Below are 15,744 nucleotides of genomic sequence, written 5' to 3'. Positions count from 1 at the left end.
ATGTGATTTATTTAATCTTCGGAAACTTATTAATTTAAATTTCTTTAAACTTAAAAGGTAAGGCAATCAAGTTCATTTAAATCTTTTAAGATTACGCCTTAAATTCTATTGGACCTTGTATGCAAAGTGTATTTAAACCTTGAAAGCTTAAGCCACAAGGTTTATTTAAACTAACATATAATAACGCTATTCGTTATCTTTATTTTTCTTTTTACATTTTCACCCCAAACAAGGCACATTGCCACTTTGGTGTAGGGGGCTACTATCAGGGGCAGCAACTATTGGGGCACTATGTTGAGATTTGGGTAACAAGATGTCGGTTCACGTTACACTTGAACTTCTGCATGTCAGTACAGTTAGGGAAGCAGGGACCTGGAATGGAATTCCAGAGTCTAGCGGTTCTAGGGAAGAAACTACTGGAGTAGAAAGATCTTTTACATCTAGGGATCTCTACTGTGTGGGGGTGGGATTTAGCTTCCTGTCGGGTTTGTCGAGGGTGTCTCCGTCGTGGGAGCACAAGTGTCTGCAGTTCGCCAGAACATTCACCATTAAAATACTTGTAGAACAGGCAGAGGGATGCAACATTTCGTCGATGGGACAGAGGGTGTAGCTTATATGCCAGTTCAGGGCCTATCAGATTGGCAACTCTCTTTTGAACCTTATCTAGGAGCGAGAGACTAGTAGCAGATGCACCAGCTCAAATGTGACAGCAATACTCCATACATGGGCGAATGGTGGCCTTATAGAGGTACCGTATACTTTCGGGTGTTAGTAGTTTTTTTTAGCCCAGTAGAGAGAGCCTACCTTCTTCGCAGCGGCCCTGGCAGTATGTTTATTGACGTGTATATATATATTTGATCGTCAAGATATGAATGTGTCTATTGATCGTCTAGTGATTGTTTAAACAGGGCATATAACAATTATAACATTAAGGGACAAATAACAGACCATGGGCTTTTTAATTGGCAAATGAATAAACATACGTGATCCATCTTTGGTCTTGATTTGACGGATGCTCCTAAAAGCTGCAAACGAAGATTCTTACGACCCGAAGCCTTGGTAGTATTTACAACAGCTTTATTTCGGATGTTTCCTCATTGGAAAGTTGTAATGCTGGTCCTAGACTTTCACTATAGACATTTCCCTTTAATTGGCGCCATTACTCTCCACCACCGTCTTTCTTCCTTTAACAATCGACCACGTCTGCTAACTCTCTGACTTCCAACACTTGACTTACTGATACGTGTCTTTCAAGATCTCCAGTTACGTCACTAACCCCACGTGACTAAAAACGTGAATGATCTATCGTCACATATTTTGTTTATGTTCGAACATTCTTTTCTATTAACACATTTTGTTTTCATTTATCTAAAATTCCTTCTTATTGTTGTTTATAGAATCTAGTCAAGTTAAATTCCTAAAAAGTCATTTAACTATAGTTGTCTGTGAATTACGTTTCATCTTTAAAACAAATGTAATTCAATCATCAAATCTGTTACCAAGATCGCTGGAAAAATGGTGGCATCCTTCTACCGCTCCAGTAGACATCTCACTGCTGATGAAATTCTGTATCTATATAAAAGCCAAGTGCGTCCAAGGATGGAGTATCTGGACAGGAGTTGCTAAAAACAGCCTATCCTGCCTTGACAGAGTACAAAATAGATTTCGTAGCCTAGTGGGCGATTCCCTTTTCTCTTCCCTGCAACCTATCTCTAACAGAAGGGACGTTGCGAGCCTGTCTTTGTTTTATCGTTATTTCCATGGCAAGTGCTCGTGTGAGCTCCAATCTCTGGTCCTCCCTTCGCCAATCTTTCACGAAAAAACACCAGTCTAGCTGAGACCATTGTCATTAATTTCCCCCATTCTTTATCAGTGCCTAAATCAAAACGTAGATTCCATGAACAAGGCTTCTTTCTAAGAAGTGTACGCCTGCAGAACTCTCTTCCGTTTGCCTTTTTCCCACCTGACTACAACTTGGATGTCTTCAAGTCCAACATAAACAAATTCCTGATAAACCTCCTTCTTAAGTAAGACACTTTATCAGATCTCCATTGCTAACGATTACTACGATATTGTCCCATTGATTACTGTACACGCAATGACCCTTATCTCCGAGTTGCCTCCGGGCCTTGAAAAGTGATAACTTCACTGTAAAAAAAAAATCAACACGATCATAATAATAATCTTCTAGCTCAAATAATTCGACAATACCGCGAGTGTGGTAATATGCAACGTAGGGACTAATATCTCAAATCGGTAGACAGAAATACAATGTTTCGATCTCGTTATTATGAACACGTTAATAAAAAGACATTTTTTTGCTTGAGAAGATCTTAGTTATTAATAATTATTAATCAAACATTGTCATGCCCGTGTACCAAACCTTGTACATGACTGCATAAAGAAATATTAATATAGATAGATATCCTTACTACTGAGCAGTTTTATATAACGTCTCTGAAATTCTCATCCTACATCATAATACATTCTTAATCTCTCTCTCTCTCTCTCTCTCTCTCTCTCTCTCTATATATATATATATATATATATATATATATATATATATATATATATATATATATATATATATATATATATACAGTGATGATCATATTTATTGGCACGGTAAAATAAAAGTTAAATTTTGTCTAATAAATTCTAAAAAAGGGATTAAATTAAAGAAAATAACAAAGTATATTATGTATTTTTAACTGGCCTTTCCGATGCAGCAATCGGATTTTAGAAAAAATAAATAACAAAGGAACAACAAACATAATTGCAAAAAACCCTTGTTCAAAATTATTGGCACGGCTTTGTTTTTCTTTTAGTATCAGTATAATATCAATCAATTTCCGGTTTACGTGCTTTCTGAACTTTTTTATAGCCATATTATGCTTGTTTAACGCTAATTCAGTGAATAATTTTTTTCAGATAATTTTTAGATAGCGATTTATTTAAACTATTATAAGTGACTAAATTATGATTTTCAATCGCCATGGTTAAAACTAAGGAACACAGCGAAGACGTCAGGAAGCTTGTTGTAGCATGCCATACCAATGGGGAGGGCTATGATAAGATTTCAAAGAAGCTAAACCTTCCCAAATCCACTGTTAGAGCCATAATAAACAAGTTCAAATCGCAAGGCCACGTTATGAGTTTAGAGGGTAGAGGGAGAAAAAGAATTCTTTCCCCAAGAGATGAACGGAAAATTGTTCGACAAGTAAAACAAAACCCAAGGATCTCTGTTGGGGAGATTGTTGATGAACAGAGCACCTCTGGAGTGAATGTATCTCGACATACAGTTGGTAGAGTTTTGAAGAGAGCTGGTTTAAAAGCATGTCGTCCGAGAAAGACTCCCTTATTGAAGCCTATGCACCTGAAAGCAAGGCTAGCCTTTGCAAAACGTCATATTGATAAAGATGTTGCATTCTGGAAACGTGTTCTATGGACTGACGAAACGAAAATAGAGTTATTTGGCCATAATAAAGTGTCTTATATTTACAGAAAATCTGGCGAAGCTTTCCTGCCTAAGAACACCATACCCACAGTGAAGCACGGTGGAGGCAGTTTGATGTTTTGGGGATCCTTTGCTGCCTCTGGACCAGGGCGACTTGTTAAGGTCACAGGTAGCATAAAAAAGGAAGATTATGTTAAAATATTGGATGAAAACCTGAAAGACTCTGCTAAAGAGCTCTCACTTGGTCGTCGTTGGTGGTTCATGCAAGATAATGACCCAAAGCATTCGGCTAAACTGACTAAGAAATGGCTTGTGGACAATCATATTAATGTTTTGGAGTGGCCATCACAAAGCCCAGACCTTAATCCAATTGAAAATTTATGGAGAACATTAAAATTGAGGGTAATGCAAAGGAAGCCTAAGAATCTTATTCAATCGGAGGATTATTGTCAGGAAGAGTGGGCTAAAATTACTACTGAAGAGTGCAACAACTTGGTTGTAAACTATGAAAAGCGACTGAGGAAGGTAATCAAGGCCAAAGGCTATACAATTGATTATTAAATAAATCGTGCCAATAATTTTGAACAAGGGTTTTTTGCAATTATGTTTGTTAAGGCAAGACAAACGAAAAGAGAATATGACTTTCGAAAATATCGTCGAAGAAAGCGAACCCTCCCCGTAGAAAAGTTCCCAGTTGAAGATGAAGCAATAAATGTTTTGGGCCAATTCTTCGATATTTGTCGTCCGAAGGATTCAGCTTCAAAACGACATCAGTATCGTGAAAATCTATTGCCTCTGTCAAAAGTTTTAGGAAGACATACATACATACATTTAAACAGATAGGTGAGATTTATATTATAGATATTAATTTGCAGAGTGGAAACCCCGTACGTCTTTCTGCTCATCATAGTATATTTTATTTCCTCAATCATTTTTATCATTTACTGAAGAAGTCCCTCGAAAATAAGGACGAAACTTTGAAAAATTTCTAAAATGCTAGAGTGCCTTACGGGTATATCCTTGGACCTTTATTATTCCTAATATTCATAAATGTCCTCCCCGCAAAATTGCCTCTGAGATGGGTATATATGCTGATGACACCACGCTGTATAACAGGCACGATAGGAAAACAAATGAATACATATCTAGGGAAATGGCAGAAATACTAGAGGATGACATCCAATCTGTAGTGGAATGGGGACAAAAATGGAGGGTCACATTCAATGCTGCCAAGACTGAACTAACATCCTTCAATAATTACAAGAAACCTTCTCTACCACAAGTAGCAATGGCCAAAGATCCATTAACTGAAAGTACTTGTTTTAAACTCCTCGGCCTAACGTTCACAGGAAACAGGAGTTGGAACAAAAACATTAAGAGTATTGCCAGGACCGCTACGAAAAAAGGTAGACGGTGTCTACGGTGCTAGAAAGCTACTAACGCCAGAAAGTACGCTGTACATCTATAAGGCCACCATTCACCCATGTATGGAGTATTGTTGTCATATTTGTGCTGGTGCATCTGCTACTAGTCTCCCGCTCCTAGACAAGGTCCAAAGAGAGTCTCTAACCTGATAGGTCATGAACTGTCATCTAAGCTTCAGCCTCTGTCCCACCGACGAAATGTTGCGCCCTTCTGCCTGTTCTACAAGTATTTTAATGGTGAATGCTCTGACAAACTGCAACCACTTGCGCCCACACGACGTGAATGCCCTCGACAAACCCAACAAGCAGCTAAATCCCACCCCTTCACAGTAGAGATCGCTAAATGTAAGAGAGCTTTCTTACCAGTAGTTTCTTCTCCAGAATGGCTAGACTTTGGAATTCCCTTCCGGATTCCTGCATCACTAACTCTACTGACATGCAGAAGTTCAAGTGTAACGTGAACCGACATCTTGCTGCCCAACTCCCTACATAATATCCCAGTAGCTCATGTCCCTGATAGTAGCCCTCTACACCAAAGTGGCATTTTTTATTCCTTTTTCCATACTGATTGCGTTGGGGATTTTGTTTTCGTTTATTTTTCTAGTATTATTTTATATTTATAGTTTTGAATCCGTGCGAGCCTCACCCCTCGGCAACCGCCTATTTGAGAGACGGCAACACAGCCAGAAGTGATAAAAAAGAGATAAGATTATGGACACAGGTTTGAGGTCTGTAGCAGTTGTAGAGTGAGAGGAAACGTACGTGGTTCCATCACAATTTCATATTTACTTGCTGTAATGACGAGAATTAGTTCGTACAGGAATTAGTATTACGTCATGAGTATGGCGTTTTATTATTATTATCATTATTATTATTTAAAGATAGAAATTCGATGCGGGTGAATAGTTAGACACGCTGGAAATTTGCCATCAACAGATGGTCGACAAACCGGAACGAGATACAGGCATATCATGGTTGCTTCACCGTCGAGTGCGTTAATCTGATAAAAGGCACAGACTCATGTCCCAGCGGAGAGTCGAACTCACACCATTCTTTTTACGAAAACAATTTTTTTCATTATCTCTGCTAATATGCGAAACATGTGTCTGTCGAGTTATGAGTGATGTCTATTGACACGGCCAATAGAATGCCAGGCCGGCCAGCACATTTAGTTCAGATGCATATTAACAATATTGGTACCTATGTCTACCAGTGATCATTCGAGTATTATGTTCGTTGAAGTATATATCAACTAAAAAAGAGTTCAGAGGCTTGATTCTTTAAAATATGTATGAAACTGTGTAGCCAAAAAAAATAAATATATATATATATAAATGAAAAGTTTTATACGTAGTAGACAGCGCTGTTTACAAAATTTTGCACTATTATATAGGAATTTACTCGATTTTACCTTGTCGGAATAAATATAAAGATATATATATATATATATATATATATATATATATATATATATATATATATATATATATATATATATTTAAACATATATATATATAAATATATATATAAGTGTGTGTGTATATATAAACATATTTCCGTGTGTGTGTGTATAAATACATACATATATATTTTTTTTTCTGTGGAAATATTCTTTAGTCACTTATATTTCCTTTTTATACATACCAATGCTTATTTAAGAAGCTCAATGTAATTATAGAGCATATAATGAATGAATGACAAAAGTCTATATTTCAAATTTCGTGATGTTTACCATCTAACAGTTTATTCGTTTGATTCAGTTGAAATTTACACTTTTTGACGGTATCTGTTTCGTAGCACAACATCATTCACTTAATTATTATATCAATCAGTGAATCTTTTTTTTGCCCTTGATTCATCAGAAGAAATAGCAACTACCAATCCACCAAAAGAAAATAAAATGCACTTGGGCATCATTAAAAAATCATGAAATTGGATGAGAAGCTGCAATTACCTTATTATTTGCTTACATTTGACCCTATCGAACTTAGAAATCAATATATATATTGATTTAAAGGTTATGAGGGTTTTTTGAAGCATGAAAAACGATGTTACTTTTTGTATTTAATATTTTGATGGGGCATTATCACCATAGGTTTCTTTCATTTCATCAAAAGTCTCATGTGGCGTGCGTCCTTTCAAATATAAAAACCGGATCACTGCTCGACATTCAACAGGCTCCATTTCACACCTGACTCAGTTCAAACACCTGTAAAACAGAAACCACAATTAGTTCAGAGCTGTAATTTGCCACATAACCTGTAGAGCTATAGATGATTGCACACGCAAAATTTCAGCTAATCAGACAACTGGAAGTGGGGCAGGGGCATTACTTATTGCACACTCCTCGTGTATATATATATATATATATATATATATATATATATATATATATATATATATATATATATATTATTCACGTCCGTTTACTCCTAACATGATATATCGCCACTTGCTTGAACGTAAGGGGTTATCATTTCGGACATGCTAAGGAAAAGTTAATAGAATGTTGGTTTACGTTATATTTAACTTTCTGCATATCAGTACAGTCAGGGAAATAGGTGTCAGGAAGGGAATTCCGAAGTCTAGCTGTTAGAAAGAAGGAAGTATAGGAGTAAAAAGTTTTCTGGCTTTTAGGGACCTCAACAGTGAACGAGTGTGATTTTGTTGCTAAGCAGGTTTGTCGGGGATATGTACGTCGATGGGGGCACAAGTGCAATGAGTTCATCAGAGCACATTCCATTAAAATATTTGTAAAACAGGCACAGAGATGCAACATTGCGGCAATCGGACAGGGGTTGAAGCTTAGCCGACAAAATGGGACCTATTAAATTGAAGACTCTTTTTTGGACCCTATCCAAGAAAGAGAGAGAGAGAGAGAGAGAGAGGGAGAGAGAGAGAGAGAGAGAGAGAGGTTAATTGTATATGTGACAGCCCAGATATGGTAACAATATTCCCGCACGAGCGAATGGCGGTCTTATAGTTGTAAAGAATACTCTCAGGTGTGAGTAGTCTTCTAGCTATATAGAGGATACACACTTTCTTTGCAGCAGCCTTCGCAATGTCCTCAATATATTGGTGGTTGGAAAAGCGTCTTATAATTGTTAAAGGATATCAGCTTAGTCTTACCAGCATTGAATGTTACCATCCATTACTCACTTAAATTAATTTAGACGCAAAATTTTGTAGTAATGTTTATTTTTTCATTGTGCTTATTATGATATGGCTCCCAACCGTCCTGGCCTTTTTGATACTGAAATACGGCCATCCCGGTCCGTGGTGGTATCGATGACAGTGGCGCAAGTCTTGTGTAGATGTCCTACACGAGATATCTATTGTCGATCTCAACTGAAGAGACGCGTTATGTTAGATATGATAGTAATTTTCAACACCCACAACAAAAAATACAAGTAAAACGTAATAAATTAAATTAATTCATCGTGATTTTGACTTTATAAGAACAAAGATCATGTTCTAAATCGCATATAAACGTTATATTTTTACACGGCGAAATTCGATTTGAACACCACAAAATGGTAAAACCTTAAAAATGACAAAATTTCAAAATGGCCGTAAATTTTATTGTAGATGAAAGAAAAACAGCCAAATTAAATATTTAAAAATATAGGGGAAAAAAAGCAACAAAAAAAAACAAATACACATTATACCGTGGCAAAATTTTGGTTTAATCGTTATTGAAGTGAAATATAACTATGTTTTTTTAATCAATTGTCACTCCAAACAAGATACAGTGCCACTTTGAAGTAGAGGGCTACTATCGCGGACATAAGTTGCAGGGATATTATGAAGGGAGATGAGCAGCAAGATGTCTGTTCACATTACACTTGAACTTCTGTATGTCAGTACAGTTGGGAAAGCAGAATTCCGCAAGGGAGTTCCAAAATCTAGCAGTTCTGGGGAAGAAACTATTGGAGTAGAAGGTTTCTTACACCAAGGGATCTCTACTGTGAAGGGGTCGGAGCTTGTAGTTCGTCAGAACATTAACCATTAAAATACTTGTAGAACAGGCAGACGGGCGCAACATTTCGCCAGTGGGACAGAGGCTGAAGCCTAGTTGACAGTTCAGGACCAATCAGGTTGGCGACTCTCTTTTGAACCCTGTCCAGGAGTGAGAGACAATCAGCAGATGCACCAGCCTAAATATGACAACAGTACTCCATACATGGGCGAATGATGGCCTTATAGAGGTACAGGATACTTTCAGGTGTAAGTAGTTTATTAGCACGGTAGAGAGAGCCAACCTTCTTTGCAGCAGTCTTGGCAATGCTCTCAATATATCTATTCCAGTTCATGTTCCCTGTAAACGTAAGGCCGAGGAGTTTAAAGGAAGCACTTTCGGGTAATGTGTTCTTGGCCATTGTTATTGGTGGTAGAGAAGGTTTCTTCTAATTATTGAAGGAAACAAGTTTAGTCTTGGCAGCATTGAATGTGGCCATTACCTTTTGCCCCCATTCAACTACAGATTGGAGGTCATCCTCGTGTTCCTGCCATTTCCTTAGATATGTGTTCATTTGTTTTCCCCTCATGCTTGTTATAGAGGGTGGTGTCATCAGCAAATATACACATCTCACAAACAATTTTATCATGGAGGTCATTTATGAATATCAGGAATAATAAAGGTCCAAGGATAGGCCCCTGAGGTACTCCCACATTTTATTAAATTGTTTAGATGTGCGACCGTCGAGGACAACTTGGATTTTTCTCTTACTTAAGAAGGATTTAATTACATTATGTATTCTTCCAGTGATATCATATGATCTAATTTTCCTTAGAAGATCATCGTGCTAAAAGCCTTAGATATATCGAGAGCTACCGCTCTACCCTTCCCTTTTTTGTCCAGTGAATAGTATACACGTTAAGAGATTACAGTTAAGATATCTGCTGTGGAACAGGCTTGCCTAAATCCATATTGTTTGTCAGTCAGGCATTTAACAGCTGTAAGGTGTTGGAGTAGGGCTTGATTTATTAAGGACTCAAATATTTTGGGGAAAAGCGGGAGAATACTAATGGGGCGATAATTTAATGGGTCAGTTCTTTCGCCAGAATTCTTGATGACTGGTACCAAAGAAGCGGTTTTCTAGGAGTCAGGAAAGCAAGATACGTTAAAGCATTTATTGTAAAGTTTGGAGAGAACTGGAGCAACCTCAGCGGAACATTTTTTATTTAATAGCCGGGATGAGATCGGGTCCACATGCCTTTGAGGTGGCTAGGTTTTTATGATAGCATGTTACCTTTTTATGATATTATGTTACCTTTTTATGATATCATGTTACCTTTTTATGATACAACGTTACCTTTTTATGATATTATGTTACCTTTTTATGATACCATGTTACCTGTTTATGATACCATGTTACCTTTTTATGATACCATGTTACTTTTTTATGATATCATGTTACCTTTTTATGATATTATGTTACCTTTTTATGATAGCATGTTACCCTTTTATGATATTATGTTACCTTTTTATGATACCATGTTACCTTTCCATGATACCATGTTATCTTTTTATGATACCATGTTACCTTTTTATGATACCATGTTACCTTTTTATGATACCATGTTACCTTTTTATGATACCATGTTACCTTTTTATGATACCATGTTACCTTTTTATGGTGCCATGTTACTTTTTTATGATATTATGTTACCTTTTTATGATACCATGTTACCTTTCCATGATACCATGTTACCTTTCCATGATACCATGTTACCTTTTTATGGTACTATGTTACCTTTTTATGATACCATGTTACCTTTTTATGATATTATGTTACCTTTTTATGATACCATGTTACCTTTTTATGATACCATGCTACCTGTTTATGATACCATGTTACCTTTTTATGATACTATGTTACCGTTTTATGATACCATGTTACCTTTTTATGGTACCATGTTACTTTTTTATGATATTATGTTACCTTTTTATGATACCATGTTACCTTTCCATGATACCATGTTACCTTTCCATGATACAATGTTACCTTTTTATGACACCATGCTACCTGTTTATGATATTATGTTATCTTTTTATGATACCATGTTACCTTTTTATGGTACCATGTTACTTTTTTATGATATTATGTTACCTTTTTATGATACTATGTTACATTTTTATGATACTGTGTTACCTTTTTATGGTATCATGTTACATCTTTATGATATCATGTTACCTTTTTATGATACCATGTTACTTTTTATGATAGCATGTTACATTTTTATGATACCATGTTACATTTTATGATATCGTGTTACCTTTTTATGATACAATGTTACCTTTTTATGATACCATGTTACCTTTTTATGATACAATGTTACCTTTTTATGATACCATGTTACCTTTTTATGATACCATGTTACCTTTTATGATACAATGTTACCTTTTTATGATACAATGTTACCTTTTTATGATACAATGTTACCTTTTTATGATAGCATGTTACCTTTTATGATACCATATTACCTTTGGCTTGAAATATTACGAAATAGAGAGTTAATATTTTTATATAAAAAATTTCCTTTCTGAAACGTAGTACACTTACCTTTCGCTAACTATAGAACCAGCTAACTATAAACATTTCCTCGTTTGCTTTCAAATTAATAAAAAACATTATCTAAATACGTTAAGTAATATTTTATATGAAGTAAACTAAATTCCATTATTTAAATAAATGTATTTATGTCTAATTAGGGGGGGGCATGTGGAAATTCCACAGCGAACTCTTTCATATGTGATATATAGATGATGTCCTTCTGTGCATGTCCAGCGTAAATGGAGATGCCCTGATATAATTGTAGCTTTTTTGTGAAAACTTCAAAAGTATTTACCTAAGCTAACATGGATACCCGGTGAAGCTCGGTCATAAAATACGCATAAATATGATATTTTAATTGATGAAGATATTATTATAGAGTCAATTTGCCATATGCCTCAACTTTCTCTTAGTGATCGTCTGGAGCTCATTAATTTCCAACTTTTCTAGTTTATTCAATCGGGAAATCGACCACGGATTGAAAAGTGATGAGAAAACGGTACGAATAACAGTTCAAACGCACCAAAACACCGGCAGTGTTCGTGATGTCCCTAAAACTGATCGTCTTAGAGTTACTTTTTACAGGGAAGACAAGCTATCAAGATCCGCAACTTCAGAAAGTGATTTGAAATGGCTCCTGAAATCCAACAAGAGTATAATTTTGTTGAAAAGTGATCTCTTTCTACGGTAAAGAACAGATTGAGGGAATTTAATATGCGAGACTGTGTTGCAAGACACAAACCAATCATTTCGGTAAAGAACAGAAAGCGTCGTCTGGACTTCGCCGATGAAATGAAGATCATGACTCTTCATATTGGTTCAAAGTGATTTTTTAGTGGCGAAAGCAAGTTCAGTAAGCTAGGTAGTGATAGTAGGCAGTACGTCCTTCGAAGGCAGGACAAAGTATTTAATCCTAGGTGCACAGTTTCAACGCTGCAAGGTGGTGGATGTTCAGTTTTGATATAGGGTACTATTAGATCCAATGGTCCAGGGTCTATAGTTCGCTTCCAATGTCGAATTAATTCGATCAAGTACATTAATATGTTTAAGCATTTTCTACCCTACTTTGGTCGGCATTTGGATAATAATCCCATTTTCATACAGGATAATGCTCCTATTCACACAGCTGGCAATGTCAGGAGGTTTCTTGAAGAGCATGATATTCTGCGTTTTGATTGCCCTGCACAATCTCTAGACCTCAATCCTATCGAAAACGTATGGCATTACATCAAGCACCATCTACGCAAAGATAAAATTTCAAATTGGAAATTTGAATAAAAATTTAAAAAAAGGAAGATGCCCTTTCACCAGACAATTGCCGTAGTCTAATTCAAATAATTCTCAAAAGATTCTAGCCTGTCAAATTGCAGAAGGGTTATGCTACTAAATATTAACTAGTTCATTGTGTTCCTGTTGTATTTGTGTTGCATTAATGCATTAAAGTTACATTTAAATAACAATTTTCCGTTGTGCGGAGTTTTTGTTTTTGCCTTCTGGATTTGAAGTTCATTTTTTAAATTGGCGTGAATACTAGGATACTTTAATCAAGAGGGAAACATGAACAGGTAAAATTATAGAGCAATCTAAGGCGAATCAAATGAGGTATAAGTTGTTTCAACAGTTATATTCAATTTAGCTTAAATGACAAGTACGAACTTTCTTTTTGGCACCACTATATATATACATACACACACACACACACACACACACACACATATATATATATATATATATATATATATATATATATATATATATATATATATATATATATATATATATATATATAACCTGAGTTTGGTTAAGCTATAATCGAAACTGAAATAAGTCTTCAGGCGTACCTCTCCACCGCACTGTATATCAATACTCTATGACTGACTGGGATAGCTTCCGTACATTCATATCTGATCCACCTCTGCATTCCATGTTTAAAAAGGATGTGTCCTCTATAGTAGACATGAGCGAATGGTTAATTGTAGGCATAGAACGATTCATACCATCCAAAAATATTCCAACAAAAACCTAACAGCCAGCCAAGGTTCTTCCCATAATGTGCTGCTGCCATCCAGCACAGAAATCACTTTTTCTATAGCTACCAACGTAATAGATGTACTGAGACTAAAGCTGCTTTCAGGACTACCAGCAACCACTATAAAAGCGTAATAAAAAATGCAAGAGACTAATATGCTCAGTCCGTTAAATCCAAAGTAGCTGAGCAGCGGCTTGGTTCCCACCTGTTTTGGCAAATAGCAAATAGGATCCTGAACAGAAGCGTGCATTCTATCCCAACCATCATCAGTGCGACGAAGGCCATCAACTCTTAGTATTTCCTCCTATAACAGACAACAGGCTATGCAACATACAAATATATGTGCGTGAGGTCGCCAAGCTAATCAAGAACCTTGATTCCAGTAAAGCAACTGGTCCTGACGGCATTCCAGTTATAGTGCTGAAAAAGCTCAAATCAGAACTTGCCCCCGTACTTACAAAACTGTTTAAGCGTTGCCTTAAGGAGAAGTGCTTTCCAACACCCTGGAAAACCTCATCAGTATGCCCTGTATTTAAGAATTAAAGCGAAAAGTCATCTCCCTCTCAGTAAAGACCAATAAGTCTCCTGTGTGTCATGAGTAAATTGTTGGAATCCATATTAATTAAAGAAGTAGTTAACCACCTCAGCAGAAATAACCTTCTTAGTGACATGCAATGTTTTCCGCTCCGCAAGATCTACCGCAGATAGGCTAACGGTTATATCTCATAGGATTAGTGAATCTCTTGACAAAGGCTTCCTTTCCCAGGAAATTGCTCTTGACATATCGAAGGCCTTCGATAAGGTATGACATAAGGGCCTACTTCACAAGATTTCCAGCTACGGTATATCTGGAAATGTTTTCTCAATTATTAAATCATTTCTCTCCGATATGTTCATAAGAGTAGTGGTTGATAGGCAGAAATCAGAGGCCCACAGTATTAATGCTGGAGTCCCTCGGGGCTCTCTCCTAGGCCCAACTCTCTTTCTGATCTACATCAATGATCTCCCAAAACACATACTTAAATCATTCGTTTACATCTATGCTGATGACACGACCATCTATGGCAACACATCAAAGGCCGTAAATGACAAAGTTCTCTCTGATTTTCTCTCCTCTGATCTTGAGCGCGTGGTACAGTGGGGGAAGAGGTGGCTAGTTACTTTTAATGCATCCAAAACCAAGCTTCTATCTTTACATCATCAACGTTCTGATCCCCCATCTGGCATCAATTGAAATGGATGGCTCTCGTCTTGGGAAGCCTCCATGTTTTGACAAGCTTCTGGGTTTGACCTTTACTCCTGATCAGAAATGGAACACGTACATCAGGTCTGTTGCCAGGGACGTTGGGAAAATCGTAAAATCCTTCTACCGCTCCAGAAGATATCTCACTACTGATGCAATTCGCTATCTGTATAAAAGTCAAGTACGTCCAAGGATGGAGTACTGCTACCACATCTGGGTAGGAGCTGCTAAAAGCAGCCTATCCTGCCTTGACAGAGTACAAAATAGACATTGTGGTTTGGTGGGGGATGCCCTTTTCTCTTCCCTGCAGCCTCTCTCCTACAGAAGAGGCTTTGTGAGCCTGTCTTTGTTTATCGTTATTTCCATGGCAAGTGCTCGTCTGAGCTTCAATCTCTCGTTCCCCCTTCGCCAATATTGCACGAAAAAAAACCGTATAGCTGAAACTACTGTCAATAATTTCCCTCACTCTTTATCTGTGTCTAAATCCAAACGTAAATTCCATGAGCAGAGCTTTTTTCTTAGAAGTGCACGACTTTGGAACTCTCCTCCGTTTGCCTGTTTCCCACCTGACTACAACTTGGATGCCTTCAAGTCCAACATAAACAAATTCCTCACAAACCGCCCCCTTAAGCAAGACACTCTATCAAATCTCCAATACTAATGATTACTACGATACTATTCCGTTGATTACTGTATACGCAATGACCCTTATCCCCGAGTGGCTTCCGGGCCTTGATAAGTGGTGACCTCCATGTAAAAAAAAAAAACAATAAAAAAAAACTTATGAAGAATTCTTGTTAAATTTACTTATTACAAGAAATGGAACTAATACCAACTAAATGACAACCACTTGGAAGAAAAAAGAAGTTAGCCTGACACAGGTGAATAAATAGGTAAAAATGGCACTCTGACAACAGAAAATTAATACCGTTTGAGAAGAACAGAGTAAGCTTCCATTCCCTTAGTTTAAAATACGGTTAAGCCCCCTTAGCTTTAGTTTAGAAAAAGTCCGTTTAGTTAGGTTCAAATTCTGT

Source organism: Euprymna scolopes, chromosome 34, assembly GCF_053919585.1.
Source record: "Euprymna scolopes isolate OS-2025 chromosome 34, ASM5391958v1, whole genome shotgun sequence".
Taxonomy (NCBI): domain Eukaryota; kingdom Metazoa; phylum Mollusca; class Cephalopoda; order Sepiida; family Sepiolidae; genus Euprymna; species Euprymna scolopes.
The sequence above is the reverse complement of the archived record's forward strand: the minus strand, read 5'-3'. Positions refer to the sequence as shown.